At 33.4% G+C, this 8,935-nt stretch overlaps 1 pseudogene; it reads left to right on the forward strand.

Annotated features, from left to right (window-relative positions):
• The first annotated feature begins 7,660 nt into the window (after positions 1-7,660).
• LOC143570701 (pectinesterase inhibitor 7 pseudogene) lies at positions 7,661-8,442 on the forward strand (annotated as a pseudogene).
• The last annotated feature ends 493 nt before the right edge of the window (positions 8,443-8,935 follow it).

Consider the following 8,935-nt stretch of genomic DNA (forward strand, 5'->3'; position numbering starts at 1 on the left):
TAAGAAATATAGTATAGATGACAACAAGTTACCTAATACCTACAATATAACCGTATTTTCTCTTCATATTTATAAGTTTTTTGTTTTCTAAATTCCTATATATTATCTAAATTACTAATAAACATAGAAAAAACGTAACGCCTCAGGTATAAACTAACATGTTAATATATACTAGTTGTGTGCCCGCGCGATGCAGCGGGGTATGCACACAAACATGACATCGAATGCGTTATAACCGGTGTTATCGTTTATGTATGTGCGTGACTTCACAATAGTACACGTGTAACCTGACGATAGTTGCTCGTATTGCGTCACTGAAATCTTAACTGGTGTTAGTAAGCACGTCACACAACGACTATACGCGCACAATCAGGTGTCGGTGCGCACGTAACGCTACATTAAAGTCGTATTGACCCACAACCCGTTTCGCTTGACACTGTTCTAACCCGAAATTCATTATGACTTGACCCATTTCAACCCAAACCCGTCCCAACCAAACCAAATTAACCTTTTTTGTATCGACTCATTCCAACCTTAACGTTTTAGACACATGACCCGAACGGCCGAAGCCGCCCAATTCGTTGGCCGGTCTTTAATGGTAATCACGTAACACGTTAAGTTTTTAAAATGAAAAAAAATATAGGAATTTCATACTCAAATTAAAGAGAATAAAATACTCGTTTTTATGGTATAATGTATTTAAAGATATATTAGCTTGTGAAAAAGTTATAAACTTTTAAACATTGTTTGGGTAGTTAGTTTAAAATAAGGGGTATATATGTAACTATTATATAAATTAACAAAATGTGATTAAAGTTAAAGGACCGTATTTGTAATTATTTTTTAATAAAATAAAAATCAACCGTAACATGAATTTGAATTTGCTAAAAGACAAAATTATCAAAAGACAAAATTACCCCTAAAATGTCTTAATCTTACGCATTGAAGATTGTACCTAAAGCAATGAATTTGGTACCTCTTAAAAATTAAGAGGTCCCTCACTCATGCTTTATATATAGTATAGATAAGCACGTTTTCTCAAGTACCGGTATCGTTTCAAATACAACTTTGTTACTCATGTTTTTTGTTTTGGTCTCGGTTTTGGCATTTTTAGGTTTTTTTCAATGATACCGATTAGTACCAAACTAACAAATTGGTATTGTATATGATTAATAAATGAATATTCGGGTCTATCGAGGTGTCGGGTCGCCTGAACCTGCCTCGTAGCCGGCTCTGATTGTGGGCTACCAAATTATTGAAGTCCAGGCACTGCATTGGTTATAAGATTTTTGTTCATGACTAAAATATATACACCAATATTCGATTCCATGTATATTACATGCATATTCCAAAAAGTTGTAACAATGTTAATGAGTTGGACTGAAATGACAAAATTCATAAACCGCAGTATCTCTTAGGCAACAAAATAAATAAATAAACCTTTGAACTAAAGTGACAATTTTGACCAAACTACCAAACTACCCGTCCTCAACCCACGGATACGACCTGGTATTGGATTTCTCCCCGAAACAAGAACTGAGCCGAACCCGCCGGAATGGAAACCGGAAATACCCGGTCAAAACCCGACCCTATGTGAAACCAAAAAGACCAGGAAAACCCGATTAAATACCCAACTATACCCGGAACCGATTTCTACCCGACGCGGTTTTGACGTTTTTTGACCATACCCAACTGGTTCCGGTTTTTGAAATATCCAATTTGTGCACTTATAACCTATGATATCACATGGATAGGGCTGTTCACGAGCCGAGCCGAACCGAGTGAAGGTTGCTCGTTGCTTGGCTCGTTTACAATTGAACCAAACCGAACCGAACGGCTGAAATTCGAACCGAGCGAAACCAAAACGAGCCAAAATCGAATCGAGCATTTTTCGATCGAACATCGAACGATTTCGAGCATTATTTATTTATTTTTCATCTTAAAATTTTCAATAAAAAACAAATTTGAAGATTGTAAATAATATATTCTATAAATAAATTAGTAGTTTTTAGACAAACATGTAATATATTGTAAATTTCTATTAAAAGCAAGTTTATAGTGAGATATAATGATCATGTAAACAAACTTTTAGTATTCTAAAAACTTGAATCGAACAAATAAAACTAAAATTGACGGAATATGAAAAATTTAAAGGGGTAAAAATAATTGTAAGCTTATATTTATGTGTTTTGTCTATATATTTATATATTTGTTCATATATAATTTATATAAAATAAATTAAAAATATTCGAGCCCAACCGAACCAAGCAGACCCTTGCTCGTTGCTTGGCTCGTTTACAAACCGAACCGAGCAGAGCGCCTCATTTTCACTCGAGCGAAAAAACGAGCGAGCATTTTTCGAGCAATTTTCGAGCGAGCAGCGAGTGAGTTTGAGCGACGAGCGGTTTGGACGGTCCTACACATGGACCTCTAAATGATAAAAGTCTAAATCTACAGTTATAAGTTGAGTTGGGCTGTAATGTTATTGGGCTTTCATTTATAGTTACAACTTACAAAGTAATGACTAATGAGACTAATGAGTAATGAGGCATAATAATTAATAAACCCGAATGACTTTTGTCTTTTGATTATTAGTTTACTACTAACATATTTCATAGACTTTTAGTACCTCATTTATGCCTATTCACAATACATGTCAAGCTTGATAGTATACAAGTTAGCTCGGCTTGACTCGAAAATATTTTATCGGGCTGAAAACTTGAGTTCAAACTCGACTCTTTGTGGGTTATAGAAGGTTGGTTCCACCATATTTTTCCACACGTAGGACGATATCAAATTGTCGATAAGCCACCAAACTAGACGTTATTTTCGAACAAATTTCGAACCATGAGCTGTTTAAAGTTTAAACAACCATATCAAACTATCCCAATGTAACACCTCCTTTTATTCACTTTTAAACAACTTTATATATATTTTTTTAGTTAATTTATTTATGTTTTAAATTAGTTTTACTTTTATCCTGTAAGGGTTGCATAATAATAGATGAGGCAATCACGGTAGGCTTGCAACTGCTTTTATTATTATTATTAAATTTTAATCATGATTAAATTGCTCTATTTTTGCTTTTGAAAGCTAGAGATTTACTTTTTATTTTTTTTACTTTGTAGAAGAAAATAAATTAGTTCATACTTGTATGATTGTAAAGAAAATATATGTAACAAATGTCATATATAAATATTAAGCAAAACATAACACATTTATATAATAATAATATATGTAATAAATGTCATACATAAATATTTAGCAAAATATAACACATTTTATAGTAATTTGAGCCTAGAAGTTTTAGTTTAGGTGTCCATGAAAATTTAACACAAGCTCAATACATTTTGTTCTCAAATACTTCTATTTTTACATAGTCAACTTTAGTTAGAAAATCGTTAAAATCGTATGAAGAGACATGGTACCCGTGTGTCACAAGGTCAACGGGCAAATTACAATACATTCTCGCATGACATCAAATCGACGGTGGAAACCATGCCGAGAGATTTGTGCCGATAAGATGTGAGGAGTCGCTATGAAAAACAATTCTTAACAGAATGGACCCCACTCATTAAATATAAACAGGAGACCTCCCATTTAGGTAAATGGATCTTCACACACGCTAACCTCTTTGTTACTTATCTCTTTCAGCTATCTTACTGATTCTCATACCAGAGGTTACTTAACGTGCTCGGTTTTGCAGATCTCGAACCTTCATTTGGATACATATTGACTCTATATTACTTAGCTTAGTGTTTCTTCATTGTGATACAATTTTTACTTTTTATATAGTATTATACTTCTTTTACAAAAAAAATTACCATTAATGTATCAAAAGAGTATTTGATGGATGCAATTTTGTTGAAAGTGGTATTTAGAGGTGTACAAATAAAACCGATTTCATCCAAACCGGTTTTCTAACCGACAAAAACCGTAAGTTTCAGGACCGGTTTCCCTTCAAATCTATCAAACCGGTTTTAAAACCGAACCGGTTTGAGAAAAACCGGTTAAACTGGTTTATAAACCGAACCAGTATGACCAGGCCGGCCTATCTTGCTTCTAAACCGGTTTTATAAACTGAACCGGTTTTAGTCAAACCGGTTTTGACCAGTCGTTGATCAAATCGGTTCGGTTTAGGTTTAAAACCGGTTTGTACACCTCTTGAGTATTTGCACGAGAAGAGGCAATTGATTATGACTCATTATTGAATGTGGGCCGTGGACTAATGAAGATGTATAAAACAGTATGATACAAATGGGTCATAGATTCACATTAAACCGTTAAATATTTTAAGTACTTTAAATAAAACAATTATTTTATTCTTCTTGTAATATATACTAATTAACGGACTCCCTGAACACATATGTATTCACAATTGGACTTATTAAAGTACATGTAAAAGTAGTTTACGATACCAAAATACTTTATTTTAAAGACAATTTTGTTTTCAACAAAATTTATACGGGAATATTGAAAGAAAAAGTTAAACATTGTGAAAGCTGGACCACGCAATGCATTGAAAATTTGAAGAAAAACAAGAAGCTGGGATTAGGAACCGAAATATGTTTTTAACATGATCGGGAAGTGATTATAAAACTGGCTTGGACCATATCCGAACCAAACCATAGAGTTGAAGTATGTTTAACAACTCCTTAGTTGTAACCGGTTAAAAATCCGAACCGAACCACTATGTTAAAAGGTAATAGATGTCATACACTAAATTTAACTACTTGTTTTATTTATTTATTTATTTTATGTCACCTTTTTTTTATCGATATAGAATGTCATTTTCTTTTATTTATTTAATTTTATATTTTTAGTCATCATATGTTAATCTATATAATTTATTAGATTAATAAAATTGTTTACAACTTCTTTATAAAAAACACCAAAATTAAAATTTTCTAAATATCAATAAGTAATATTTAGCTTCGAATCGACATCAGGTATGTGTTAGGTAAGACGTGAGACGTGGCATCAAATATTACATAAATCCAAAATAATAAAAATTGAATAAATCCAAAATATATACAAAGAGAATTTGTTGTTAAGTTGAGGCTTTTAAGAATTATTTGGACATGCATGAAGTACGTACAAAAATAATTCACATGCATGTAGTTGTATGATTGATTCATGAAAGTTCGACACCAATGAAAACAATAGGTAACCAATCGCAATTATATATATATATATATATATATATATATATATATATATATATATATAAAATGTTATCTATGTTATATTAGTTTATATTAATTTTTTATATTATATGTTCAAGATTTGATGAATTGGTCACGAGTGGATAAAACAGTTGTTGTGTATCTAGTATTCAAAATCATGGCTCCTCTCTCAATTATAACTCATTTGATGTAATTTAACTTCAACTAGTTTGCTAGTATTAACGGGCATTTGGACCAATGATATCCTAGCCGGTGTGTAATCGATGTTTCATTCATTAGCGGTTGAGGGTCCAATTTTTGCGGTAGGAAATTAAGTTGAGTGGATTTTTGGAGTGGTAACTGAATATTAGTAGTTAGTGTTTTGTTGTTCGAGAGTTATAGGACCCATAACTGCTCGACCGGTAATTCAACATAACCCCCCCCCCCACACACACACACAACACGCACACGCAAATCATTTTTCCCATTTCTCTCCTTCTTTCACACCACCGTCTGCCTAGTTGTCCGACAAAGCAGACTTCTCAGTTCTCACCCTCTCTACCACTTGGGTCCACGGACGAGCAAAACACCCACCGTTGTGGGTGCTCTTATAAAACTGGAAATTTTTAATTTGTTATCTAAGACTATTGTAAAAAATAAATATTCAATATATATATATATATATATATATATATATAGAAAAAGGTTTAAATCAGAATAAATAGTTTCCTATGAATGGTAAGAACCAATAAATTTTTGACATTTGGCATTACAAATGATGGTGAAAGAACAATTCTAAGAAACTATGTCGGTTATTGGTAATTTTAAATCTCAACCATTGATTAACATGATCCAATGGCTATGATTTATTCTTAGTCTTCCTAGGAAACTACATATTTTTAGGATAACCCTCCCCTATATATATATATATATAGTAGACGATGAAATGCAAGTCAACCGGTGGTGGATCAGGATTTTTTTGTCAGTAGAGTCATACGGGACAGGTTAGGATGGGTCGATCAGAACGGGTCAAATAAAATGTTAAGCAAACACACATGCATGATTTCCTAAATTCAGTATATACCGTTCTACAATACCAACGCATTTTTTGAAGATGTCTTGACTACATTTTATATATCTTCACAGAGCCATGTGCCATATACGAGCTCAACGTCTAATTTGGAGTGAAGATTACAAATCAAACCAGCTCAATTTGAAATTTTATGTGTTTCAAACCAGAATTAACACCGCAAATCACTAGTTAAACAACCTAATTAAAACAAAGTGACAGTGAAAATCGCATCCATATATGTAAGAAACTAGTAGAATATAATATGCATGTTCACTTAACCTAAAAGAAAACACTTTTATTGTGATTTTGTTGAAATGTTAAGGATCTTTTTATATATTTTTTCAATTTCAATACCACTTTAAATATCTAATCAAACTCTCAAATTTAAATGTCTAATCAAACTCTCAAATTTAAATGTAGAACTTAGGATTGCATAGACACATCATATTTATACGTGTAACACAAATATGTAACAAAATAACCATCTATATTTCTCACTCTACATCTCATTATCATTACGTGTAAATTACATACAAATGTAACAAGGACAGATATGTAACAAAATAAAAAAAGGAATATTGGATTTTGATAATCCCTATTAAATGGTATTAACCGATAATAATCCCTATTCATTTTATCGCCACTGGCGGTCCCAATTTCAAAAAAATTGGCTCCCAATGGTCCCCGTTAAAAAGGACTTAACGGCGTTATACTTTTTTCCGAATTTCAAACTAACTTTTTAGGGCTATTAATCGGAAGGAAGATACGAGTCGAATGATAAAAAACTTAGCTCCAAACAATGATTTAAACGACTTGATTTTGGTTAATTGTAAGTTCAAACACCCGAATTGAAGCATTGCTTCGTCATTTTGAAGTACTGTTTCAAACTAAGTTTTACACCAATCGACTCGTATCCTCCGAATGATCAAAAGCCTAAAACATTGGTTTGAAATTCAGAAAAAACTATAACGCCGTTAAGTCATATTTAACAGAGGACCATTGGGGGCCAACTTTTTTGAATTTGGGACCGCCAGTGACGATAAAATGAATAGGGATTATTATCGACCAATACTATTCAATAGGGATTATTAAAATCCAATATTCCATAAAAAATGATTATGTATTAAGCATGCTCATATCGATAAGTTATAAAAGAAATTATAAATATATAGGGTCATCTATCTATACACACATCGTTTAACATCTAATCTCGTACCGTTTCAAACTAACGTTCATATATAAGCCATGTGGTAACTTTGACCAAAAAGTTTCAAGGTTTGACCACATACCATCCTAACGGTCTTCCTATTGGCTAAACGGCCATAACAAAAAAAAAATCATTTTTGACCCCCTATGGTTATAACGGCCATCTAAATATTGTCAAACAGCTTTCTCACCAATAATTTTTAAAGTTTAACTATTTTGATTAAAACAGCAGTCTGATTATTTTCTAAACGACCCTCTGACATTGTCAAATCAAAGATGCAGCTATATATATCAACATATACTCAATCAAAGCCACCCAAGAGAGTATATAAGCCACTCTATCAACACTTCTAAATTCACTTTCAAACCAATAAATAAAAAATGAACATCCAAACTCTCTCTATCTTTTTCTTCTTCTTATTCTCAACCACCATACTAACACTAACCACCACCACCACTAGCAACCCTCTACCACCATCCAACGACACCGATTTCATCCGCTTGAGTTGCCAAACCACCCTCTACCCTCAAACCTGCTTCACCTCCCTCTCAGGCTACTCCTCCTCCATCCAACAAGACCCCGCACGCCTCGCCCGTGTGGCAATAGGAGTCACATTATCCAAAGTCAATGTCATCACCAAATACATTTCCAACATCACCCACCATGCTGATTACTCCAGCAGTCCCAGAGTCTCCAACGCCGTGCATGACTGTTACACGGTGTTTGGAGACTCAGTGGATGAGGTCCGCAGGTCCCTCCAGCAAATGAGGAAACTCAATGGAACTGGACAGGACCTGCGGTTCCAGCTGAGTAATGTCCAGACATGGATGAGTGCTGCATTGACTAATGAGGACACGTGTACCGACGGGTTTGAGGATTTACCCGATTGTGAAGTGAAGGCGGATGTTTGTAGTCGAGTGGTGAAGGTTAAGGAGGTGACGAGTAATGCCTTAGCGTTAGTTAATGGTTTTGCTAATACAATACAATATTGATGAACGTTTATTTTATGAAGTGAAAGTGTGAAACAAAGCGTTTGTATATTTAACTTGAAAGGTGAGAATGTAATTAAATTACGATATTTTGTTTTATGTTTTTAGTGATTTGAGTAGGAATTTAAATGCAATTATTACATTTTGATAAATATTTAAAATGTTATGTACCAAAGATTAGTTGGTCGAGCAGTTGTCTCATCTCTCTTTTATTATTGGAGGTCTTGAGTTTGAGTATATTTAAAATGTTATTGTTCGTGTGTCTTCTATCTCAGTGTAAACACTACTCTTTAAGTTATTCTTTAAGTTATTCGTATGTAACAAAAAATATTTGAAAAAAGTACATTTTGTTACGAATGTACTATTATTTAGGGGTGTGCGTGGTGCGGTTCGGTGCGGTTTTTGACTAAATCCGAACCAAAAACCAAAACATTCGGTTTTATGATTTTTTAAAACCGTTCGGTTTCGGGTTTTTTGGTTTCGGTTCGGTTTTGGATGTGGT

The sequence above is a fragment of the Bidens hawaiensis genome, unplaced genomic scaffold (assembly GCF_021521415.1).
Source record: "Bidens hawaiensis isolate Kalapana, Puna unplaced genomic scaffold, B.hawaiensis_p1.1 tig00025021_1, whole genome shotgun sequence".
In the NCBI taxonomy this organism is placed as follows: Eukaryota; Viridiplantae; Streptophyta; class Magnoliopsida; order Asterales; family Asteraceae; genus Bidens; species Bidens hawaiensis.